A 10000-nucleotide genomic window follows, 5' to 3' on the forward strand; every position below is an offset into this window, starting at 1 on the left:
GAGACTCTATATGGACTGAGACACTTCCTTCAAACCACTTCCTCCACCATTGTGGACCATTGTAACGGGTTTGTGTGTATCTATCTCCTTCCTCTCTCAGCCTTACGAACCCCCTCCCTTCCCTTCCCCCCATCCCCCACCTCCGGGCTTAGTTGGCTAACCTTGTATCTCCTGTAACCTAGTTGCATTCCCCTCCTCACCCCCATCCCTCTACTGTTAGTCCCTTGCTCGGGCGATCTGTATTTCCCTATCAGCTTTGTCATCTTTTTTTGGATTGCCAATCCTAAACATTTACTAATAAAAGTCAATCTGTTCAAGAAAAAAGGAGCTGGAACAAGGAGGCATTTGTGGCTGCTGTGGAAGTAAAAGCTACTGTGCTCCTACCCCGGTATCCGAGATCAGTTCATCCGTGCGTGCCTAAGTGCTGTGTTCGAGGAGACACAGGGCCATTTCTGACCCTTCTCTGGGCTTCAGGAGGGGCTTTTTGCTTGTGAGTTTTTTCTCCTTAAAGCACTCTGAGATCAACCACAGCCAGGGTGGGAGAGCCCCCCAGACAGGGCTCCACGCTCTGCACCGCAGCTGTCGGCTCTCGTACTTCGGCCCAGATCCACAGGGCTTAAACATCTCGCTGCAGAACTGGGCAATCTCCCATATGATGAGCCTTGTTTTCCATGCGGGGAAACTGAGGCATGGCATGATTGAGTGACTCATTTAACATCACACAGCGAGTGCGGGAGCAGTTACACAGTCTCCTGGGACCCAGACCAGGCCCAACTGCCTCTGTGCAGGCCCCGAGAGTAGAGACTGAACCGAGTGGTATTGATCTTTGCAATGCTTAAATTGAAGGTCTCTAAAACACCCCCGGAAACTTAAAGCAAGATCAGGGCAGGTTGGTACTGAGAACACCTGGGAAATAAAAAGCTGCTGCTAATCTCCAGTGAACCAGGGAGATGGGGGGCCAGGAAGCATCAGACCAGGGGCTGAGTGTCAGGGCTCAGGCCCGTTGCTATCGGCAGGCACTGCTGAGTGGGTTGTTCAGGGAAATTTAGCCTGTCCTGGCGCAGGGCACACCCTCTCTGTTCCACTCGGAGCAGCTTTCTTGTCAGCCACGGGTGGGAATCTGTCCCTTGGCCTGTCTCCAAGTCTGTTCCCTCCTTCCAGGGAAACGTGGTCCAGAGCCGGGCTGCTTTGCTTGGTTGTTTCCAGCCTTCGGGCAGCCGCAGCAGTCTGTTCAGGGCAGCAATTCTTGCCAGTTTCAAAGGGGGGAAAAAAGTGTTACCTTGATATTAGCTTTTTATTTTTTCCAAAGCACAATTATTCTGTATGGGTAGAGTACAGGCAGATAACCCTAGGCAAATTTAATTTTAGATTGGGCTTTTGCTTAATGTATTATTCATAGTATTATTTATATCATCACTTAGACGTATCCCTGGCAATAAACCGGAAACTTAACTTTAACAATAACACTCACCTCTGTTTTGGGGAGGGGGCAGGGTGCACCAGTCCGGGCTCAAAGCAGCTGGTTCTGCTTTGTCGCCCTGCAGGGTTTTAATAGGGGAGGCGGTGTGGTGGGGAGGGGCTAATGAAGGGTTTGGAGGGGGTTGTTTTGCATCTTTTTAAACATTTTTGCTGCATGACCTGGTTTTGCATTTTTCTGCATCTCTGTTCATCTAATTAGGATGTTCTAAAAAGACCTGGACCACTTATTGTACAGAATGGTAGCCTGTGGGTATTTAATAAGGAGCTTTCAGTGGTACATTTGCATCTTTTGCTTGGGGTCTGAATAGTGAATTACCTTAAAGATCATTAGAAGCGCTGCTGTATTGTTAAAACCAGGCCACAATATTTTAATGACAGTTTGAAACTTCAGGCATTCCTTATAACACGGTTGACCCCAGCGTAATGGTGCGTGGTGCAGGTGACCTGGTATAAGTGGCTCATATCCCAGCTTCATTCATAGCACAGCTGCCACAAGCAGGCTGCTTTCCACCCAAATACCCAACCACCTACAGGCTGCAACAGCTACAATGCTAACAATAAGCCCTGTGCTTGTTGTGCGTACTCAAGTGTATGTCACCCTGCCCAACACTTCATAGAAACGAGCTGAGAAATGTAATTGGAGCCATTAAGCAAAAGGACTGTTGACACATCCATCAGCTCAAGTGCAGAATGCAACCCTCAGCTTTCAGGATGTCCCCGGGTCTGCTCCCTGGGAACAGGGTAGGGTACAGCCGTGGTGTGCTAGGCCCCATGCACGAGCGCGCTGCACCTACCGATCGTGTCTGGGAGTGTGATTTAGTGTAAAGGCTGCATGGAGCGAGGCTTGGGGTGGCTGCATCCTGTGTGCATGGCAAAGCCGTTCCCAGCCAATCTGTGCCAGGTATTTTACAGAAATGCATTTAAAGCTGCTTTGGAAATGTTTAGGCTGTCTTCCAGCACGGTCTTCTCCACTCGGTGGGCTGTAGCATTTTCGCGTACAGCCTGCTCCTTCTGAGATGCAGCATTTCCTCTTTGTAAGGTGCATTTTGGTTTTCAGGTAAAGTTTCCTCTGGCTCTTTGATGCTTTTAGCAATGTATTTAATCAGCCAGGTATGCAGCAATACGGAGCCTGCCTCTCTACACGATTTCAGCACCAGCCACGTGAAGCAGCTGTCTAAGCCTTTCCTCTCCCCATCAGTACCTGTTCATTCCTCCTTCCATGATGAGGTTGGAATCACTTGTGTGTACTTCTGAGCCGGGTCTGTGTACTTCTAATCACGGAGCTAACAAGCCTTGCGGCCATTCAGTTCTTATGACACAGTTTGGAGAGGTTTCCCTCGAAGACTTTCACATCACATTTGCTTTTGCAAATCTAAATTAAGTGCTTCTCTCGTTCTTTATTATAACATAGATACATTTTGATACCTGTGTTCATTATCGGTTAAGTATGTGCATTAATCAACATTTCCTATCTATTCTTCTGTTTTAAATGTTATTGTGACACTTTGTGGTTATGGTTTCCTAGCAACTGCACATCCTCAAACTGACCCTTGTCATTTCAAGGGGTCTGTATCTAGAATGCTTTAACGGCCCTTAATTATTGATACTGTTTCTCAAATATAATCAGTCCTCTTCCTTTCACAAGTTTGATTTCCTATGAAAAGGTTTGATTTCCATAATTTATTAGTGGCTAATGATTAAAATATGATAGTGCTAAATCAGCATCCTCAACTTTGCTGAAAACTGGGTCATGAAAAGTTCTCTTTTCACAGTGCAACAGGCATTTGCAGGGATCAGATTAGCCATTTCTCACCCCAAAACCTCACTTACCTTAAGACACAGAAATGGGGGGCAAATTGGGCTGTCTGGTAATTAGTATTTATATGTAACATTATTATTATAAATACAGAAAGAAGTGATGATGGCACCCACAACATGGGGATTATAATATCCCTTGGGCCCATAAAATAAGATGCCTCTCTGAAGTCCAGCTGCACTGACCTTGGAGAGAGAAAATTCATACCAGACATACACATCTCTGACTGTAAAAACACAAAGCTCTCATTTACTGAGCAGCCATTGTAGGTGATGTTAAAGGTCCTGATGTCCCATGACCTGTCACAGCTGGCGCTGAGTGGGGTTTCGCAACCTGCCAGTGCTATAAAGAACCGGCATGTTGCCCCAAGACAGTGGGCCTCGACCCTCCTGCTGCCCAGCCTGCTCCTCAGAGCCGTGGAAATTTGGGAGAGGACAAATGAAGCAGTTCCACAATGGGAAGTTAGGTGCAAGAACTGTATTTGCTGGTTTTGAATGAAATGCCAGAAAGCATAGGTGCTGCAGAAGGGGGGTCATGTTAGCACTTCGCTAGCTTCCTGCCGATGAAAGGCTTTATCCATTCATTCATTCATGTGTCCTTTCATTCATCAACGCTCAGAGCAGCCCTTTCAGTATTGAGCATGTAGCACGAGGTCTGCTGCTGCCCCAAGCTTAATGCAACTAGCCACCAACACACCCATCCCGGGATGTTCCCTTTCCCTCTTGTGTCAGCCGGTCTGGCCCAGACCCTGGGTGGCCCTTGTCCGCCTGCTCCGCCAAGCTGACATTGGCTCTTTAGAAGCTGGCTCCTAGAGCCTGGCGCGGTGCCCGCCCGCCCGGGGTGGCCGGTGGTCCCTGCAGACGGGCTCCTCCCCTGCGCAGCCTTAGAAGGATCCAGGTGAGTAGCTCAGCCTCGCTTGCCAGTTATCAAATCTCCTGAGGCCTGTCACTCGGGATGCTGCTGCCTGGGAACATCAGCCTTTCTACAGGGCAGTGATTAATTTTGGTGCATCTGGTGGAATGTCTACAAGATGTTTGTTTCAGTTATCTTCTCCCTCTGCAGTGTTTCTCCACTGTCAGCCTTCCCCAGCTGGGCACTCTCTGTGCATCAACACCGCAAAGAGGCTACCTGATCTGACAGGCCCCTTGTCTAAACAATAAAGCCTCGTGTTGTCTTTTCTTCGCCCTTCTTATAACACTGTCAGGTTAAATGTTACAGAAACCCAGACCCTCTTTGTCTTGAGGAAACTGCTTTATTTGTGATGCTGAGATGGAGTGCTGAGCCCAGCCGGAGCCTGTACTTTTCCTTGAATAAATACATGCTAGGATCGGGAGGCAGCAGGGGGCTTTAATGAAGCCCCGCTGTGAAGATTTACACCCCAGGACCTGACAGGTTCAGGTGAGCCAGGCTCTGGGCCAGGTGGCTGTTTCACAGGTTCGCACTCGGGAAGGAGCTGGTGATTTGGGGCAGGGAGAGATTTGCAAGGAGGGGAATTTCTCTTTAAAAAATTCCGTGTAACCAGCATTATTTTCCTCCTCTGGGAGCCCAGACAATGGATGCGTAGGCCTGTTCATTAATATTGGTTGTCTTCTGCAGGGAGGATCCAGATTCGTCGTGCCAGGTTTTAAATTTTTAATGTATTACCAGTTCTTCCATAGAGCAGGCCTTTTCTTTGTTCTTTTTACAGTAATGCTGTTTTGTATTCAGGCTCGCTCTCATCTGATACATCTCTTAGTAGCCCCTAGAAAGGCTCTCCCCTTATCAGAGGCGGGTAGATTTGACAAAGTCTGTCTTAGCGAGTTTCTGAGGACTCACGCGTCCAATTTTCTTGTCAAGAGTGCTGGGTGGTGTTTGGTGCAGCAGTTGCTATAGGCAAACACGCCATGGGTTTAGTCATGAGTGTGTCGTGGCTTCGTGCTGTGTGGCGATCCAGTCACTAACAGGATAATCTCGTGGCACGGGCACATGGGCCATTTGAGAAGCTCTGGAAAAGCAGGGGCACTCCTGGAGCTAATGGTGTAGCTGGCACCTGCCTGTTCAATCCATTTGGAAAGAAAGTTAGGCAGAGAAGGGAGCTGGCAGAAAGGAGTCCTGGATTTTGGGGCCCTTTAGAGACCAGGTGCTGAGTCTCCCGCCCCTCCAAATATCACCTGTCTGGGTTTGTGAATAAAAGCCAGATGCTTGCTGAGGGCATGCGAGCGGCTGCGCTGGGATCCTGCCGTCCATGCCCACATGGAGCGTGGATGTGTGGATGTGTTAATGGCGTGTTAATTGCTGTACGTGTTGTGAAGACCCCCTCAGGCATGTTCTAGGATGCAACATGTCAAGCCGATCCAGACCAAGCGATTTGCACGTCAGACTGTAACTCTTAAAAATCATGCTTGTAAACATAAATAATTAATTAAATTATAGTTTTTATTACCCATTTCCATTCTAGCAGTGTTAATAAGTAGCTCGACTTCTATCTACACCTGTTAAACCCAAAAGCTGTCACTCTTTGTTTTCCCCGGAGGCCCGGGAGAAATTTGTTATGCAATAATTTCTCTTGTAGTTTGTGCCGTGACATTCATGCATGTTTTCTATTGATCCACGGGGCATGTACCCGTCTATTCTGTTTGCCAGGCTGATATTTTCATTCACGTCAGTGCTGACCTGTCCTGGGATGCCAGTCTCGGAGCATTTTGCTTGAGTGCAGCTGCATTTCTTGTGGTGCCAGGCATCCGAGTCTCTTGAGAGGCCATGTTCTCCCAGGCTGGGTCCCAGAGGGGCATGGGCTGGGCCCGTATGCCCCGACCCGGCCCGTGGGGCTGCAACATAGCTGAGGCAAGCAAAGGGCACCTTGATGTCAGAAAACAAGGCCTGTCCCGTAAAATTGCGACTTCCCGCATGTTGTGGAGCTGAACAGCAGGCTGCGTTACTACAATGCAGAAACACGGAGGGCTGGGCCATTCCCCAGGCAGTGACTGGCAGCTTAGAGCTGTCTGGGTCAATATCTGCTAGCGCGTGCAGTCTCAGATGGCGCCGGACCCCCTGGACCCAGGTGCGGGCCCTGGCCTTGGCCCTGGCTCTGGCCCTGGCTGTCTGTTCCCAGACCCACGCAGCAGCCTCCAGTGGTTTCTTCTGGGAAAAGCACTGGCATTTTTCAAGTAACCTTTATTTCCACTTCATTTCACGTTCACTAAGCAGCCCCTCCTGCCAATGAGACCCTTTCTGTGGCCACCCCTGTGTGGGGTGCGGGAGGAGAGGCCACTTCCTCCTCCTCTCGCTGCTCCAGCCGACCCGTTTTAGCTCCCATTACATGGGAGACTAACCCCTGCAGAAAACTTATCACCCCTGGCTCTGCGGTGTAATACGCCTTGTCGAGCATCACCTCGCTCCGAGTTATTTCATCTTCGAGTGGGACTGAGTGAGTTGCTAATGGCTGCACTTTCAAGGGTGTTTTGTGCATTAAGCACAAACATCCAGGTTGATGCATCAGAGCCGGGGGCCGTTCTGTGCTCGCAGCAGCCAGAGCAGCGCACGCACCGTTTGGAAGGATGCTTCCTTTCAGGAGCCCTCCGCCATACTCTGCAGCAGTGCAAATGCCAGCACCCCTGTGCCGAGGGAGCTGACGCCCACCGCACAGCTGTCTGGCACCAGCGTGGATGGCCGCATATCTGTGGATGCTTTGATGCCGCGTCCCCATCAGAAGGAGAGTCGACATGTGCCAGGCCATGGTAGGCAGTCAGGTTCTGCGCCCTCCATGGGTCTGTGGTCCCCCGCGGCATGTGCCGGACCCGATAGCTCGGCCCGTGTAGCTGCCCGTGTGCCCTGCTATGTACTGCTCTGTGTAGCCGGCGCTGGGGTCAGATCCCTTCCTAGCGCTGCCTGAGGACCAGCAGACCTGCCAAGCCAGGCCCCGGTCCCTCCGCTCTTCCTCAGTTTACAGCCCTGAAATTCTAATTTAATCCTCATGCAAAGAGGGCTGCGATAAATCTTGCCGTCAGCATTAAATATTGTTTGTTTTAGCTGCCTTGCACTTCATGTTTCCCCTTTTAAGGGGAGAGCCATTAGGAAAGGTTAGATTCACAGTTAGTGGCGCTTTAGCTCTCCCTTTTGAATCAGTGAGGTTGCCGGTTTATTGCTCTCTGACTTGCACTTCAGTGATGAGAGTAAACTAGCATCAGATTAAAGGTCAGCAAATCCCATCAAAGAGAGGAATATTAGGGGCACAGATAGTTGGAGAGGCAGCACACCACTGGGTATTGACAGGGTGATTCCAGGGTATCAGTCAGCAGAATTATAGCTGCCCAGAGAGTCAGTACAGCTTTAATGAGCCTGTGTGAAGAGGAAGAGGGTGGATTTATGTAGTTCCTCATAATTTTCTGTAGAGACTGTTATTGCAGACATTCTGCAGAGTGTTCTGGTCTTTCATTTAATTCAAAGGTCCTGGAGCTTATCCGTCCGCGAGACTCCTCTCTGCAAGCTCAAATCAAAGCTGACATCTCTGCGGTTTACCACCTGAAGGGCCCGCTTCAGCAGGGAGCCTCTCCTGGTCACTTCAGAGTCCTGGATGTGGTTAGCTTAACCTCAGAGTCGTGTCTGAGTGACCGCTGGCAGCCGGCTTCACCTCCAGACAAGCGGCTAAATTGATCAATTCTGGGTTTTTTCCAAACTTGAGCAGGATGCGAATTTACAGCGAGTCCTTCAGGGCTTTCTGGGCTGGAAAGCAGGGGGACTTGGCCATTGCTGTCGGGTGAATGTTGCACGTTCATGTGCGCGGGTGGAGCTGGGCGGGAGAGCGCGCCCTTTGTTGTGTGACTCTCAGGTACGTGCAGTGGGGCCGGTGGAGGGAAGCCTCAGGCCTGGTACAGCCCGTGAAACCTGGGCGGGGGCACAATGCTTCATAAACCTCTGCCGGGGAATTGGCAGTGCTGGCTGCCTCCAGGGCACGGCTCGAGCGGTGACACTGGGTGACAGCAATGCAGTCCCAGACAGCCCCTGAAACGTCACCTTCCCCAGACCCTGACCTGCCGGGGCGCTTTCCTGTGCGGCTATTTATGCTCCGCGGCTCACGTGGTGTTTATACAGCCTTTGTTTACAGCTTGCTGGAAACAGCAATTTATGAGCAACTTTGCTGATCAATTTAGAATCTGTTCGGTTTTATTACTTAGTCTAGATATCCATTTGGGTGATTTATTGTCTGCAAACTCTAAATGTATACAACTTGGATCATATTTTTAAATAAGTGTGTGTTTTTGCAATGTTAAATTGGAGGCCGTGCTGCCGTGATTTAGTGCTTGGAAAACACGCCATTTAAGCCTTCCCTGGCACAGCCCTCCACATGCCTCAGGGCACGCGACAGTGCTGGCTGGGGTACTTTCCGTGCCGTATGGCAGCCCAGCCATGGAGGCTCTCCTGACTTTTGGGGCCCGTCCAGTAGATTATGTGCCTCAGGTGGCCCAGATCGTTTCATGGAGCCCTGGAGCCTTGGCCATTAACCAGCTATTTGTCCGGAGACGCACCCAACACGCTCCAAAACAGAACCGTGCAGAACATGTGCATTTCCTGTTTCCATAATATACCAAGCCTCACAAAACCTTTTCCATAAAAAGTGAGGCGATGTCCCTTATAATAATGCAAATAAAACTTTATGTCGTGCTGTTACCTGCATGTGTACTGAGAATGACAATGACCCTGCAGGGCTGGGAGGCTTTGCCTTGCAGGGACGTTCAGCTCTGGCAGTGGGGAGTGCAATTCTGGGCCCCCCCGCCCTGTTTGAAAGCAAGGGATCCCCATTTCTGTGCCACGCTATGAACATTTTATAGGGCAGGGGAAATAAGATGGCTGCAGTGACGGAGGAGGAAATGAGTGCAAGGAGAAGCCCGAGATAAATGATCTGATCTGTGAAGGATTCTCAGTGCCATGAGGGATTTATGAGTGAAGTTTACTGAGATCCATAAAGTCCATGGCTAAGCAAATCTGCTGTTTTAACTTGCAGCAGAGCGCAGTATTTCCTTTCTGCCTGGGGAAGATCAGTGCTCAGGGTCTCCATTGGGTGGCTGCGCTGCTGTAAGGAGGAGAGTTCTCCTGGTGATGATGTCAAAGCAGATCGTTTTCTTTGGCGTCAACACATTTTTCATGCATATCTAAATAGAGTTTAAGAACTATGTAGGTAAAACACGGAGAAGTCCTCGGCCAAGCATAACACAGAAATAACATTAGTGTAAGTGTGCATTGTGGGAATGGCACACTATGGTACTGTCACAAGTGCGGATTGAAGAGGAACTACTTTGGATTGCTGCGTTCAGTGTAGAGTTTGAGAGCGAGCTACATGGAAATCGTTACCAGTATATTTGCAAGAGAGAGAAAACAACCGTTGCTTCGGGTTGCAAAGAAAACTGGATCCCAATAGCACGCGTAATTAAATTTATCAAATGACCTCCTCCGTAGGTCCTCGCTTTTGCAGCACATGAATGGAGAATGGAGGAGCAGTGATGAGGAGCTATTGAGGGCTTTGCTTCTTCAAGCTCAGCACAAATAAGACTGACATTTGAGCACTAAGTGCAAGTCAGAAGTAAGGAAGAAAAATAGAATGAACCAAAAGAAGAAAATGGGATTGGAAACATAGAAATCCGTAAAAAGTGAGGAGAGAGACAATGCCATAAAAGTGCACAAACTTAGACATAATTTATAGGGGGAAATAAATGTAACCAACATAAAATC

General features: G+C 49.4%; 1 protein-coding gene across 3 annotated transcripts in view; it reads left to right on the forward strand.

Moving 5' to 3' along the window:
• Window positions 1-10000, forward strand: part of PBX3 (PBX homeobox 3) — a 126347-nt gene that overhangs the window by 82025 nt on the left and 34322 nt on the right. The gene's annotated exons all lie outside the window — the stretch shown is intronic.

Source organism: Crocodylus porosus, unplaced genomic scaffold (assembly GCF_001723895.1).
Source record: "Crocodylus porosus isolate Cpor-Errol unplaced genomic scaffold, CroPor_comp1, whole genome shotgun sequence".
Taxonomy (NCBI): domain Eukaryota; kingdom Metazoa; phylum Chordata; order Crocodylia; family Crocodylidae; genus Crocodylus; species Crocodylus porosus.